The 13,110-nt window shown below is 46.5% G+C and overlaps 1 protein-coding gene across 1 annotated transcript in view; it reads left to right on the forward strand.

Annotated features, from left to right (window-relative positions):
• LOC309693744 (uncharacterized protein) overlaps positions 1–13,110 on the forward strand; it is a 38,412-nt gene that overhangs the window by 20,072 nt on the left and 5,230 nt on the right. The gene's annotated exons all lie outside the window — the stretch shown is intronic.

Raw genomic sequence — 13,110 nt, forward strand, 5'->3', positions numbered from 1 at the left:
TTTCCCTGCGGTGGGGAGAGGCAGACCACCCCGACTCCGTAGCAGCAGGGAGGCCCCACACCCCAGACCCCAGACCGCAGTCGGACGGCCAACTCCTCCTAGCCCTCCCGCTCCAGCAGGCGCAGAGAACGGGGGTGGGAGAAGACTCCAAACCTCCCTCCACCCGCTCATTGTAGTGTTGATGCATGTGTGTTCTAAGGTGCAGTAGATGAACACTTCTGAGTGATCCTTGTTCATCATCCATGGATAACAGCGCGGCAACTCCTGCTAAGCAGGCAAAACTTGATTTTACTTCAGCAGCACAGAAAGCGTCTGAAGGTGAGCTTAAAATAATGATTGCAGGCTACATTGTGGAAGAGATGCTACCGCTGCGTACTGTAGTCTCCGTCTTTAAAAAATGTATTTATCATTTAAAGAGTTTAATTTCTATTGTTTGCCCACTCAAGGTTTATAGGGATTTTAACCCTTTAAGACCTACCATAGAACCAAGTCCACCAGAGCTTACTTTATATTTTTACATGTTATGGACCCATTTTTGGGAGCATTTCAAGTTGATATACATCATTACAACTGTTATAGCCCATATTTTAATAATATGTCTGCATTAAGTCCATAATTGCAAAAAAGTGCAATAAACTACAAAAAAAATGAAAAATCGTTTTTGTTTTTTTTACATATATTTCTACTTAAAGAAATTTAAGAGGCTTATCCCTCAAAACTTTAAATACAAAAAAGTTGCAAAAAATAGTTAACAACAACAGGAAATTTATTTTGAGTGTCTTCATAGTTTTATTTTTGAGATACACCAATTTTTATATACTGCAGGAAAAACGAAAAACAATCCTATGATGCAAATTTCCAAAGAAAACAGCACGTGCATCAAAATAAACTATTTCCAGCAATGCAATTCAAGTTCTAAGCATCCCAGAAACTATTCAGAAAGGCATAAAGTCAAACATGACTTATAAAAACTCCAGTATAGGCTTTTAAGGCCTACAAGCGAAAAAAAGCGTCACTTCCGGTTTCGGGCAGGAAATGGCAGACATGCGATCATTTGCGCTGATGTCTGCTTCAATGTGGGAAGTGTTACGAACAGCTGATCGGATCGGCAAAGCGTGTTTCTGGAATATTATGTTTTTGTTCCTGCAAGCGCTTTTTATGCAATTTTTGTGAATTATGATTTTACCTACTATTATCCTTAGCCAGTAGTTTCAGGTTCTTTCAATGTTACCTACTCTGACCCCTCCATGTGGTTCACAAAGTACATTCCAGTCTCAAAGTAGTCCCAGAGCAGGGGTGGGCAACTCCAGGCCTCGAGGGCCGGTGTCCTGCAGGTTTTAGATGTGTCCTTGATCCAACACAGCTGATTTGAATGGCTAAATTACCTCCTCAAGATGTCTTGAAATCCTCCAGAGGCCTGGTAATGAACTAATCACTTGATTCAGGTGTGTTGACCCAGGGTTATATCTAAAACCTGCAGGACTCTGGCCCTCAAGGCCTAGAGTTGGACACCCCTGTCCTAAAGTATCACCACAACCTCTTGTGTCTCCTAATGACTGTAGATACAGGTTGTTGCTTAACAAGACAAACACACTTTCATACCAGCAGATCGAGCTAATGATCAGCTCTGCAAATCGGGTGGGGTGAGGGCAGTAGCACTGTATAAATTTGCTTATGGCTGGCATAGTGCTCTGGTGGTACAACTGACAAACTGTTGAAAAGTTGGTAATCAGGGGGTGGAGGCCCTCCATGGGCAAGGGGGTCTGACAAAAAAATTGAACCAAATCAAAAAAGCAGATCCATCTGTAAGTACATTTCATTAAAGTTGTCACGTTTCTGGGTCATTTTGACCCAGCTTTTTCTGTTTATGTTTTGTTTTTCTAAATTATGATTTGTTTGGGGTTTTGAGTTGTGCGGTTTGATTTTGCATTAAGGGTTATTCTTGGTTTTGTTCTCTTTACGTCATTTGTTATTCTGGCCTCTAGTTTCAGTCACTGTCTTCTCTGTTTCATGGGTTTTATTCTTCTGTCTAGCTGTCACTGTCAAGTTTGCATTTTTGTGAGTTGTTTCTGATTTCCTGTTTTACTTTGAAAGTTCATGTCTCATGTCAGTGTGTTCATTTTTACTTCTCCCCTGTCTCGTTAGCCTAATTTCTCCCAGCTGTGTCTCCCTCCTGTTGCCCATTCCCTGATTACTCCCCTGTGTATATAAGCCCTGTGTTCTCCTTTTGCTTTGTACCCTCTACATGCTGTGTGTTTTGTCTCATTTGCCTTTTTAGGTTTTCCTCTTCCAGTCCTTAGTTTTTTGTTGTGATGGGTAGATAAAGCTTCATGAAGCCCTGAAGCTTTTCATCCAATTGGTTCACCCCAGCGCAAAGCTTCTTGAAGTCTCATTTGCTCTAGTAGGACACCTACTGGATGTAAAAATATTAGTTGGCATGAATTTGAAGAGTGTGGCATTTTGCACACAGCCTGTAAATGTCAACAACAAAAGGAGTGTGTAAAACATGTATATTGTAGTGATGGCAGTATACTGTGTATATTTATACTGGCAGTATGGAAAATGATTATTTGGAAATGCTTAAAATGGAAGTGATCATTTACTGTGAGGTGTGGTTGGGGTATGGACAGTGGTTGTGCTTTTGTAATGTTGAGGTATGGACAGTGATTAGTGTTTAGGGGGCACATCATTGGTTTTTAATTAAAAACAACAGTTTCTCCACTGTGGCAGGTCGCAGGCGATTTCTTTTTTTGGACAATATTTCCCCTGCTTTTGAAAACACTCGCTCACAGGGCACAGATGAGGCAGGGGTACACAGGTATGTCAGTGCTAACTTATATAAGTGAGGATAGACATATTTTTGTCTCTTCCAGTATTTAAGGGGGTCCTCCAGCCTTCCAATAATAGGCTCCATCATGTACCGTTGGACCTCAATATTCGCGTCTGCCTGACACTTTCATCCAGGTGACACCACAGGTTGTTACCTAAACAATAAGGAGAGTTTTATGTGATACTAAAAATTCAATTTTCAATTCAATGTTATTTATATAGCACCAAATCAGTCTCCTCAAGGCGCTTTATATTGTACAGTAGATCATACAATAATAGATACAGAGGAAAACCCAACAATCAGTTTATATAAATGCAACTCAAATGCAATAACAATAGTACCGTGGGAAACAGCCTCAACAGTTTGTGACGTTGATGGCTGTGGTGGTGGTGCGGAGGAAGAGGAGGTAGTGGAGGCCCTCATTACGGAAGCACATTCTGCTTTCAGTCTTTTTTCTGCTTCGCTAGCTCTTGCAGGGCTGAGAAACCCAAGTTTCCTGAACCATCATAATGCTCATGGTTTTTATTTTATCCAGCTTCTCTCTCAATAGCATCCTCAGCTTCTGAGCCAGAGAAGATGGTGATTTTTCCATTTGTTCATTGAGGCAATGATCCAGCATAGTGAGCAAAGGTATGACCTTTGACCCAGACATCCTTTTTTCCTGAGAGAGCTCAGTGGTTGCATTGTTAAACGGTGCTAGGACAACCAGACACTCTGAAATTATACCAAATTTCTCAGATGAAACAGGTGGGATGTCTGTTGTGAGACTTGCCAAAGCAGCACCCACTGGCTCCCTTTGCTTGAACAGTCTTTGCAGCATATTATAAGTGCTGTTCCAGCGGGTTTCCACCTCCTATATTAGTTTGAGTTGAGGCTTCCTTAGTTGTTCCTGCGCCACTGAAAGCCTCTCCTTACAAAATACAATTAAAAATGCATACATTAGATTGTCAAGGGAGCAGAACTACACACTTAAGTAGCATTAAAGAAACTGTAATTAAGCCACTTAAGAACGTACCTTTGCAGTGGTACTGCTCCTGAAATATCCCACGATCTTCCTGGACTTGGCTCAGATGTCAGAGACCTCAGGGGTCTGGTCAAGGGCCTTCTTCACCGCTAAGTTCAGGGTGTGAGCTATGCATATGGCATGTTTGAGTAGTAGCTCCCTTGCACAAGCCCCCATATTGGCAGCACCATCTGATGTCAGACTCACAGCTGCTGCCTTCTCAATGCTGGCCTTAGCTTTCTCCTTCATCTCCTGGTATCTGGCCTCCATCATGACTTTCAGGGCCTAAAGGAAAGAAAAAACATTTTGTTTAAAAGTACGACGTGGCTGTGAAGCAGTGTGTAGTGTAGCTACACACTGAGGCTTTGAGCCTCAGTCCTGCCTGTTCACATTTTATTCTGTAAAAACTAAATATTCACTGCTGTTATGACCTTTTTAGTGGGGAGAACATAGCTAGGATTTAACGATTTAACAAATCTTTTAAATCCTTCGTCCTCCACAATGCTAAATGGCTGGGAGTCCTCAATCACCATGCTAACCAGGTCTTCATCTATTTGAGATTGTTCTCCTGAGGAAAGACAATAAAAACAAAGCACAAATATAAATATCACACACGTAACTTATTATAGTTGTATAATATTGTTATATCATTTAGTAACATTACTGCATGCTATATTATCATGGCATTTGATGGCTCACCTGGTCTTGCTCCACAATCGGTGTTCCACTTACTCTCCCTGGCACATAGCAAGCACTTCACCTTGTACAAAAGTAAAGACAGCGTAACATAAATTGTATTGCACCATCAGTATTATGAAAATACATCTTCTGTAGAAATTTACATACCTTGTTGGGAGGAATAAGATCAAAATGTTCCCACACAGGGGAGGACATCCTCCTCTTCTTAGCTGGCTCCATTCTCTCCTGACTTTCTCTCCTCACTCTCATAAACCTCCATACGGTCTCCAAACTCTCACTAACCGCAACTCTCCATCAAACACCCACATTTTGAATGAAGTCTGAGGGGTTTATATCTCTGTCACAGCTCGCGGAAAAGTTCAAACCACTTCCTGAACCAGTCACGTGGTACAGCCGGGCAGCAAGGCTTCGGACGTCATCATTTTCAGCTCCTCCCATAAATGAAGCAAGCCTCGTTACGCGCATCGCAGAAACGCCCCCTTCATTACTCGACACAAGCTTTGAAGCCTCGATACAGAACATCACATCACTAGTTTTTTGGTCAGTTTAATTTATTAAGAGGTTTTTCCCAGCAATAAAGCTGTGCTTTGAGTTTTACGTCCGTGTTTGAGAGTCCTGCATTTTGGGTCCTTTTTCCTGCCTGCCTGCCACACAGCCCACCATGACAAAAGGTAGAATTTCACAGGAATATTATATAACTTAGAACTTTTATTGTCATTGTACAGTTGCTTGCACAGTGAAATTAGGTAGCAAGCCCACAAAGGTGCGAAAGTAAAGAAAACAATATACAAGAAAAGAAAAAAAGCAGTATAACAACACTATATACACAATGTTTGGGTTACAGCAAGTATTTTGGGGGTGTGTACAAGACCCCTCTGGGGTCCTGGGTATAATTGGCCATTTTTGACTACTTTTGATTTTACCTTATATTTTATATTTATATTTTACCTTTAAAATATGTTTTTCTTGCCTTGTTTGGTATCATTATTTTCAGCACAACCTCAAATATCTGAAATTTGAGTTATTTTTTCATTTTAGCATACGATATTAGCACAATTGATCTAAATTCAGACAAAAAAATTTCAAAATCCGAGTAGAAAAAAGGTATATTTTTTACTGTAAAACCCACAAACATGTTTAACGAATCATTTTCATAACTTGAAATGCAAATATAAATTGTACACTTGTAAAAATTATGCACAAGTTTTGCAAACAACAAAGTTATATGGTACTATTTACCTAAAAATCCAGCCAAGGCCTCAGCCATTTTTATATAACCATTTAAATCTATTTACAGAACAATCAGGTGTGCTGCATCAAATAAGAAGGCACACAAATTATTTATGCCAGTCCAAAAGAAAATGGTTTGTGTTCAGTATAAGACAGAGGAGAACACCACAGGCCTGCAGGTCTGACATCAGGAGGTGCATCAGTCCAGTTTTCCACGTGGGAACAGCGTTTACACTGGAATCTGCCTTTGACGGCTTTTTTGGAGAAAATATGACATTCAGCAGTGTAACTGACACACAAAAACAATAACTACACAACAAACTAACTATAGCCTCCAAACACGCTAAAAGTCACTAATGTCTCACATATGAAAACTCGCTCTCTCTCTTTCTTTCACTCACCCACTTTCCGCCCCGGGTGTCCCTCCTAAAAACTTCCCCTTCTCCCTAATCAACCAAGTGCCACATATTGCCATATCATTATTTTGATTGGCTGAAATGATAAACTCTAACACCAATAAGGAAGGGGTGTTTTTTCTTTTTTCACTCGCAAGCAGAGAGTGTTTGCTAGTGCTGTCTGTAGAAAATGCAGTTTTTACCGTTCTTCCCGCTGTAAACACCACTGTTTTGTTCAGAAAAAAACATTGCGTGTATTTTTTATCATAACTCTGGTTTTACGTGGCCCATTGACACAATTCAAAAACTGGGATATAGTTAGAAGTCCGCACTTTCAACCCAAGTTGAAATGGAGACTCAGACTCGCTGCATCTTGTAGCTGTGCCATCTTAAATTGGTCATGTGATTTTGACACGCGTCCGGCGACCCCAGAGGGTTAAATAATAAGGGTGGAAGGGCTACAGTTGTTAAGGATAGGGATGGAAATTGCATATCTGCCAAAATATTGCACGGAGAAAAAAAAAGGCAGCAACATAATAAATGGCAAATAGCAGGGTCAGAATGATTGTATGGGAGAGATCTGCTCCCACTCTTAACTTGCATTTATGGTTCTGACATTCCACGGATAGAAGCTGTTCTTTAGTCTATTGGTTTCACACCTGATGGAACTGAACCTTTTTCCAGAGGGCAGGATGTTGAATAGATGGTGGCTTGGATGCAGGTGTTTTTTTGTTTTTGTTTTATAATTGCCCTGGCTCTGCAGAGAGATCTAGAGCTGGCAATGGAATCCAGGGAGGAAAGTGGACAGCCGATCACCTTCTCTGCAGTTCTGATGACTCTCTGGAGTCTCTTCTTATCAGCTGTTGTGCAACCAGCGTACCGCACGGGGATGGTGTGCACCAGTACACTCAATTGTGGCTTGATAGAAGGACACTAGTAGGACAGTCTGCAGCCTGTTCTATCTGAGAACCCTAAATAAATGGAGGCTCTGCTGGGATTTCTTCCCCAAGGCTGATGTGTTTTTAGTCCAGGATAGGTCCTCGGAAATGTGCGTACTGAGAAACTTAAAGGAGGACACCCTCTCCACAAAGTCCCCTTTTATAGAGGGGGGAGAGGGATCAGTTTTTGTCTTGTGGAAGTCCATGACCACTTCCTTGGTTTTCCTGGTGTTGAGGGTCAGGTGATTGTGGTCACACCATTCTGTCAGACATTGGATATCATCTATGTAAGTGGTGTCGTCATCGTTGGCGATGAGTGGTGTTGTCTGCAAATCTGATGATGCGTGGGGGTGCAGTCGCGGGTGTAGGTGGTGTATAAGAGAGAACTCAGCACACATGCCTGTGGTGAGCCAGTGCTGAGTGATAAGGAGCATGATCTCCGGTTGTCAACCTTGAGAGATTGTGATCGGTCTGTAAGAAAGTTTTCGATCCATCCACATGTAGGGGGGAGAAGTCCAGGTTTACCAGCTTGGCTATAAGGATGTCTGGGATGATGGTTTTAAAAGCCGAGCTAAAATCAATGAAGAGCATCCTTACTGAAGTCCCAGGATTCTCCAGGTGATGCAGAGCAGATTGGAGGGCAGTGGAAATTGCATCCTGCCTTATTGGAAAACTGGTGGGGGTCAAAGCTGGGTGGGTGGCAGTCCTTTATGTGCTATAGGAAGCTGCTTCTCAAAGCATTTAGCAACCACTGGAGTCAGTGCAATGGGTCTGTAGTCATTGAGGCCACTGATGGTGGTGGACCTGGGGACTGGGAATATTGTTGCTGATTTCAGGCAGTGAGAGACTGTGGCATGTAACAAGGAGAGGTTGAATAGCCTGGTGAACACAGGAGCCAACTGGTCGGCACAGACTTTGAGCACAATCCCAGGTATTCCCTATAGGGCCAGCGGCTTTTCTCTGATTAACTGCTTTAAACACATTGCAAACGCTGGAGAGTGAATGTGTGTGGGATGTGCTCAGAGGAGGCTATAGGCAGGGTGGTGTACATCGTAAGGGTGTCTACAGTTCTCCCAAAGCAGGCGAAGAAGTGGTTAAATTCCTCTGCCAATGAGATGTCCATGTTATCTGTATTTGTCCTGTTACCTTTGGAGTTGGTGATGTGTTTAAGGCCCTCCCATACCTTTTTAGGGTTGTTATCTGAGATTTGTGTGCACAGTTGCAGAGTTGCCTTTAACAATGCCTGAACCTTACTTGTCATCCAGGGTTTACAATTGGAGTAGTCCCGAACCTGCTTTACTGTGGTGACAGTGTCCATGCAATGTATGATGTAACCCAGCACTGCGGTAGTTTGAGTCTCTAGCTTGACATGTTCGAAGACACTCCACTCTGTGAGGGCAAAACAGTCCTGCAGCTGTGCCAGAATTTCTCAGAAAAGGTGTTGAAAGTTCTGATGGTAGGCTTTGTCCTTTTCCTGAGTGGTGTGTTTGCCGGGACAACAAGCAGAGAGAGGTGGTCAGATATACTCCGGTGGGGGAGGGGAACAGATCTGTAAAAATGGTCCAAGGTGTTATTTCCTCTCAGGGGTCACATGTTGAACAAATTTAGGCAGCACAGTTCTTAAGCATGCTTTTTTGAAATCCCCTGCGATTATGTGTACTCCTTCTGGACATGTCCATTGCTGTTCAGAGATCAAGACGTGCAGGCAGGCAAGGGCTGAGCTAACATTTGCATCTGGTGGTATATAGACGGCTGTGATTAGCACTGCGGGCAGTTCTCTGGGGAAGTAGAAAGGTCTGCACACGACAGACATTGTCTCTATGTCCAGGGAGCAGACTATGATGATGATCTTAGTGTTTGTGCACCAGTTGTTATGTGTGTAAATGCTTTTGCACAAACTCTGCTTTTCCCCGCTGTAGCCATCCAGTCGCTGAGGTGGTTTGTGTAGCCTGCTAGCTGCATGTCTCTGTGACGACCAAAACACAACAGTTGTGGACGAGTGGCTGTACGGTGAACAGAAGGTTCAGTTCATCTATTTTGTTGACGACCGACCATGCGTTGGTCAGGAAGATGCTGAGAAGCGGTGGTGTAAAAGGCTGCTTCTTTAGCCTGGCTCGCAGGCCTGACCGGCAACCCTGCTTTTGTTTGCGTTCCTTCCACCGGTTCCTTTGCTTGATAACAATCCACGGAGCACCCAATGTTCTCCAGGGAAATGTTGTTGATCCGCTGATAATCATTGGTAACAGGTAACTGGCTGTTATATCCGATGTTTGGCTATGCAATAAGGAAAACAAAAGAAAAAGAAGTGGGGAGGCTGAAGCCACTGCATCTGTGCACGCCACCATCTTTCCGCCAAAGTATAGAAAGTATAGTTAGCTACACAAGAACATTTAAGTTGCCAGAATTCCTGTTGTTAGTAAAGACAAAAGCAGTTATTCAGTACAAATGTAGTGACTCATCCATCCATCCATCTTCATCCGCTTTATCCGAGGCCGGGTCGCGGGGGCAGCAGCCTAAGCAAAGAGGCCCAGACCTCCCTCTCCCCAGCCACCTCCTCCAGCTTATCCGGGGGAACACCAAGGCGTTCCCAGGCCAGCCGAGAGATATAATCTCTCCAGCGTGTCCTGGGTCTGCCCCGGGGCCTCCTCCCGGTGGGACATGCCTGGAACACCTCACCCAGGAGGTGCCCAGGGGGCATCCTTGTCAGATGCCCGGACCACCTCAGCTGGCTCCTTTCGATGTGGAGCAGCAGCTGCTCTACTCTGAGCCCCTCCCGGATGGCCGAACTTCTCACCCTATCTCTAAGGGAGAGGCCAGCCACCCTTCGGAGGAAGCTCATTTCTGCCGCTTGTATCCGCGATCTCGTTCTTTCGGTCACTACTCGTGGCCATAGGTGAGGGTAGGGACGTAGATCGACCGGTAAATTGAGAGCTTCGCTTTTACACTCAGCTCCCTCTTCACCACGACGGACCGGTGCAGCGTCCGCATTACTGCAGCTGCAGCCCCAATCCGTCTGTCGATCTCCGGCTCCCTTCTCCCATCAATCGCGAACAAGACCCCGAGATACTTGAACTCCTCCACTTGGGGCAGGAACTCATCCCCGACCCGGAGTGGGTACTCCACCCTTTTCTGACTGAGAACCATGGCCTCAGATTTGGAGGTGCTGATCCTCATTCCCGCTGCTTCACACTCGGCTGCGAACCGTTCCAGTGCGAGCTGGAGGCCCTCACCCGATGAAGCCAACAGAACCACATCATCCGCAAAAATCAGAGATGAGATTCTGAGGCCACCAAAGCGAAAGCCCTCCGCCACTTGGCTGCGCCTAGAAATCCTGTCCATAAAAATTATGAACAGAACCGGAGACAAAGGGCAGCCCTGGCGGAGCCCATCACCCACCGGGAACGAGTCCGACTTATTGCCCGCAATGCGAACCAAGCTCTTGCAACGGTTGTATAGGGATCGAATGGCCCGTAGCAATGGGCCAGACACCCCATATTCCCGCAACACCTCCCACAGGACACCCCGAGGGACACGGTCGAATGCCTTCTCCAAGTCCACAAAACACATGTAGACTGGTTGGGCAAACTCCCATGCACCCTCAAGTATCCTCGAGAGGATAAAGAGCTGGTCCAGTGTTCCGCGACCAGGACGAAAACCGCATTGTTCCTCCTGTAAAGGAGGTTCGACTAGCGGACGAACTCTCCTTTCCAGCACCCTGGCATAGACTTTCCCAGGGAGGCTGAGGAGTGTGATCCCCCTGTAGTTGGAACACACCCTCCGGTCCCCCTTCTTAAAGATGGGGACCACCACCCCGGTCTGCCAGTCCACAGGTACTGCCCCTGATCTCCACGCAACATTGCAGAGGCGTGTCAACCAGGACAGCCCTACAACGTCCAGAGCCTTCAGGAACTCGGGGCGGACCTAATCAACACCAGGGGCTCTGCCACCAACTAGTTGTTTAACTGCCTCAGTGACTTCGCCCCCGGAAATTGGCGGGTCATTCCCCTCATCCCCAGACTCTGCTTCCTCCTCGGAAGACGTGTCAGTGAGATTAAGGAGGTCCTCGAAGTATTCCTTCCACCGCCTGACAATTTTCTCAGTCGACGTCAGCAGCACTCTGCCAGCACTATACACAGTGCAGGTAGAGCACCACTTTCCCCTCCTGAGACGCCTGATGGTTTGCCAGAATCTCTTCGAGGCAGTCCGAAAGTCTTTTTCCATGGCCTCTCCGAACTCCTCTCACACCCGAGTTTTTGCTTCAGCCACTGCCCGAGCCGCATTCCGCTTGGCCTGTCGATACCTGTCGGCTGCCTCCGGAGTCCCACAAGCTAACCAAGCCCGATAGGACTCCTCCTTCAGCCTGGTGGCTCCCTTCACCTCTGGTGTCCACCATTTGATTTGGGGATTACCACCACGGCAGGCACCAACCACCTTGCGGCCGCAGCTCAATGCAGCAGCTTCGGCAATGGAGACGCTGAACATGGTCCATTCGGACTCAATGTCCCCAGTCTCCCTCGGAATGCTGTTGAAGCTCTGCCGGAGGTGTGCGTTGAAGATCTCGCGGACTGGGGCCTCTGCTAGACGTTCCCAGCACACCCTCACTACGCGTTTAGGTGCACCAGGTCTGTCCAGCGTCCTCCCCCGCCACCTGATCCAACTCACCACCAGGTGGTGATCAGTTGACAGCTCAGCCCCTCTCTTTACCCGAGTGTCCAGAGCATATGGTCGCAGGTCTGGTGATACGATTACAAAATCGATCATCGACCTACGGCCTAGAGCGTCCTGGTGCCACGTGCACTTATGGACACTCTTATGTTCGAACAGGGTGTTCGTTATGGCCAAACTGTGATTAGCACAGAAGTCCAAAAACAAAGCACCGCTCAGGTTCAGATCAGGGAGGCCGTTCCTCCTAATCACGCCCCTCCAGGTCTCGCCGTCGTTACCCACGTGAGCATTGAAGTCTCCCAGCAGGACAACAGAGTCTCCAGGTGGAGCACCTTCCAGCACCCCCCCCCCAGGGACTCTAAGAAGGCTGGGTACTCCGACTTGCCACTCGGCGCATAAGCGCAGATGACAGTCAGGACCCGTTCCCCGACCCTAAGGCGCAGGGAACAAACCCTCTCATCCACTGGGAAAAACCCCAACGTACCGGCAGCAAGCCGAGGGGGTATTAGAATACCCACCCCAGCCCGCCGCCTCTCACCAGGGGCAACTCCAGACTGAGACAGAGTCCAGCCCCTCTCCAGGAGACTGGTTCCAGAGCCCAAGCCATGCGTAGAGGTGAGCCCGACTATATCTAGCCGGTACCTCTCAACCTCACGCACTAACTCAGGCTCCTTCCCCACCAGAGAGGTGACATTCCATGTCCCTATTGCCAGTCTTGGCAGCCGGGGTCAGTCCGCCAGGGCCTCCGCTCCTGGCCGCCACCCGGCACACAATGCACCCGACCCCTATGGCGCCTCCTGCGGGTGGTGGGCCTGCGGGAGGATGGGCCCATGTCTCCTCTTCGGGCTGTGCCCGGCCGGGCCCCATGGACTAAGGCCCGGCCACCAGACGCTCGCCCTCGGGCACCCTCCCCGGGCCTGGCTCCAAGGCGGGGCCCCGGTAACCCTATCCCGGGCAGGGTAAACTGTTCCCTCGATATTCTTTTCATAAGGGTCTTGTGAAAAGAATACTCTTTTCACAAGACCCTTATTGACTCTTTTTTTTTTTAATTAGGTCAAAGGTGGCGTGAGAAATTTTTAAAAAGTAAAAGTGTTATGATGATTTCTGATATGAGGTTCAGTTCTTCGGTGGTGATCGCAGGGTGTGCACAGGTCAAGTGCCACTATGACCCTCCAGAAAATAACAAGGACAGGGGATGATCGTTCAGCTCTTTAATGGCAGATTTAGCGTGGGTGTGGGTATGTGTGTGTGGTTCTACAAACAGAATGGAAAAACAGAACACAGTCAAGTCTGTCCCGTATTCAGTAAGTGAAAATAAAATAAACAATAAAAGGTGAATCAAATGGACCA

Source organism: Aulonocara stuartgranti, assembly GCF_965226115.1.
Source record: "Aulonocara stuartgranti genome assembly, chromosome: 18".
NCBI classification, from domain to species: domain Eukaryota; kingdom Metazoa; phylum Chordata; class Actinopteri; order Cichliformes; family Cichlidae; genus Aulonocara; species Aulonocara stuartgranti.